This window comes from Lepisosteus oculatus, chromosome 2 (genome assembly GCF_040954835.1).
Source record: "Lepisosteus oculatus isolate fLepOcu1 chromosome 2, fLepOcu1.hap2, whole genome shotgun sequence".
In the NCBI taxonomy this organism is placed as follows: domain Eukaryota; kingdom Metazoa; phylum Chordata; class Actinopteri; order Semionotiformes; family Lepisosteidae; genus Lepisosteus; species Lepisosteus oculatus.
Genome location: NC_090697.1, coordinates 59305444 through 59308589, shown reverse-complemented (window position 1 = coordinate 59308589; position 3146 = coordinate 59305444). Strand labels below are relative to the sequence as shown.

At 38.3% G+C, this 3146-nt stretch overlaps 1 non-coding gene across 1 annotated transcript; it reads right to left on the bottom strand.

Annotated features, from left to right (window-relative positions):
• Positions 1-232: 232 nt before the first annotated feature.
• Positions 233-304, bottom strand: trnap-agg (transfer RNA proline (anticodon AGG)). The gene has a single exon. It is a non-coding gene; the product is annotated as a tRNA-Pro (tRNA).
• Between the last annotated feature and the right edge of the window lie 2842 nt (positions 305-3146).

Sequence of the window (3146 nt, the reverse complement as noted above, 5' to 3'; positions counted from 1 at the left end):
CAGCAACCTTAGTTTTTCCCAGGAGGTCTCACATCCAGGTACTGACCAGGCTCATACCTGCTTAGCTTCAGTGGGTTGCCAGTTGTGAGTTGCAGGGTGACTTATTATATCGTGACTACATTATAGTCTAATCCATAGAGATTCTTGACCCTTGATTGATCCAGGTTGTATTCCTTTGCCTGAATTCTCCTTTTGTGTTACATGGTGATATGGCTGCTGGCTAAAACCTTTAGGGCTCGTCCGGGATTTGAACCCGGGACCTCTCGCACCCTAAGCGAGAATCATACCCCTAGACCAACGAGCCAACTAGAACGAATGTATATGGTAGTTCCATTATAATTTCTTATCAAGGATATAATCTACAGTGTTTACATTGCTAAGCAGAAATACACATTTATTTCATGAACGACTAAGTTCACTTACCCTTTCTGTTTTTTCTCACGGGTTTTATTATGTGTATTATGTGTTATACAGTAGCTTTGAAATATCCAAGATCCGTTGCAGTCCTTAGGCATGTTACAATCATACCTATGGTTCATCAGCATTAATTTAGAAGCCCAGGATGCTTAGTGCAAACATCCGGAGAACAGGAAGAATAGAGTAAGCAACATGCTTACCTGCAAAAGCTAGATGCGAGGAGCTGGGCTTTTTATGTTGAGGTCAAAGAGTTACCTGTTCAAGACAGAGAGAAAGTTGCTTCCATTCTCACTTGGAGGAGTGTAGGATGGGAGCAGGAGTGATAAAGGTAAGGTCTAGTGATGCTGATTGCAAGAGATGTTTGTATCTGGCTGTATCTAAACATGCTGATGCACAATGGGAAGCTGGGATGGTGAAATTATATATACACAGGAGTGCGAAAGTACGAGATTAGGATGTGCTACATTTAATTGACTTTTCTTCTATAAGTGTGGTTATACACAATATACTGTGCAAAGCTGCAGCATGAATTCATATTTGGGGATTTTCTGTTTATAAAACACCAGGTAATTCAACCTAATAACATTTAGATGGGCCTGAAAGAAAATGTGGAAATAAAACACATAAAACCATATTAAAAGACCAACTAAAAATGTTGTGATGCTGTATGTAGTTCTGAGGTCTATTTTTAATGACAGATGAACAGTTGAAAGTTCTTCTCTAACAGAAAATGACCCCACTGTGAAGAAATTTCTTAGCCTCTTAAACCTGTTAGATTTTGCTCTAAAGTTGGACTAAAGTTGTCATTTCTTGTGTTGGCTGTAGGCAGATGTGATAGTTCTGACACCTACCAGGTGTTGCTCAAGCATTTGCCAAGTATTGATGAACAACAATTAATGGGATATCATTATTTTATTTAAAATAGTAGCTTGAAAACTGGCTCTTTCTACTGTACAAGTAATTTTACTGTTCTCCCATTGCTATTACAGGAGCTTTTTCCCTGTTACAAAGAAGTTCCATTTCATTTCACTACAAAAATCTGCTTATTGGTGGCAGAGATTTAGTCAGCTCTTGCACTTATTGTATTATGAAGCTGCTCAACTGCTGAAATAACAGACAGTTTACAGCTGGAATGTTTGACTTGAGGCACCACATTACTGTGGTCATAAAACAGTGCTGTAGTTTCTCCATGATCCACTTCATTATTCACTACACAAAGGGTAAGGCAATGCAGTTAAGATTAAGCAAGTAACTCTGGTTCTTGAGGTTCGTACTGTTTAGGATTGGGTTCCAAATGATCTTTAAATTACTCTTTTTAAATGAAACTTTACTTAATAGGTTACAAATAATTATCCCATAACTTTTGAAATTGCTGATTCCACCTGAAGTTAATGAGGTGCTGTCCAATGGGAATTGATCAAGAGTGTGAGGCACTAATGGACAATTTGGTTTACTGGCAAGACAGATTTCTTATCATTACCTAAACACACACAGATGTGAATTAACAGTATTAAGCCTGTGCACAATGGCACAATGAAATGAGATTCCTTTAGACATTTTAATACAGTAAAAAAGGAGTGGGAGTCCTGCTAAATATTTAGCAATCTGGATGGGGTTAATAGGAGTGGGATTTACACTAGTTCCATATACCTATTTAATTCTTTAGCATATTCAGCTTGTAGCTGGTACACTGCTAATCATCAATATGAGGGCCATGACAAACTTACAACTTTCATTTACAGCTGACAACTTGGTTTCCCTGGCTACATGAATTGCTTAACGTGGTATTTTAGGTTACCTGTGGTTTGGTTCTTCTTCTAGGGTTTCAGTGCTCCAGGAGACACAAACTTAACTCAAAGCTTCCTATGCCGTAACAAAGAGCCACGCTATCTTTGGGGCCAGGCAATCACAGTTCAATCAGAGGATGTGCACTATAGTGTGAGCATGAGTGCTGGAGATGGAGATACTCAGGGGTGGAATCTAGTTTGCAGAGGAACTCATCTTCTGGGTCCAGATCCAGCTGGAAGGAGAACTTGCTTTCAATGAGAATGGAGCAAACAAAGTCATTGTGCTTCTTTGAAAACCAAGGGCTAAGATGTGTGAAAAAGATGCACAAAACACCACTCAGTAAGCAAGATATTTCTGCACTGGAGAGCAGAAGTGGGAGAGATTAGAATTTTCCCAGACGTCTGTTTTTTTAACACGCCATGAAGAGGTGGATTTGATCCTGACACTAAACAACCTCATTTCAAAAATATAAATCAATGTACATATTTAATAAATACATTAATAATATATTCTTTTCCATAGCAAGGCAGTTAAATCCGCAGTGAAAAATTGTTTGGGCTCTTTCTTTGTTGATTTTAAGCAGCTATGGGGGATAATTTTTTTTTCCGACTAATGCCTGTTCCCCAATCAATTCATATTAGACAGAGAGTATCTTTTTTAAAGCTTTTATGAGCCACCACTTCTTGCATACTAACTTGAATTATATTGTCTTCACCCCCTCACCTAATGCTTATATAGATTACTTTCACAAGCTCAAAAGCCGTCCCACAAGTCCCAGAGCCATCCACAGGTGTTTGTTTCTATGCCATATGTTAAATCCAAATGTGTAATGCATTTTCCATTTCGCCCAGTATGGGATCACAACTACAAGGAGCACTTCAAACACTAATATCCTTTATGTTTTTTTCTCTGTTTTTTATGAATGTGTTATAGTCAGCTCT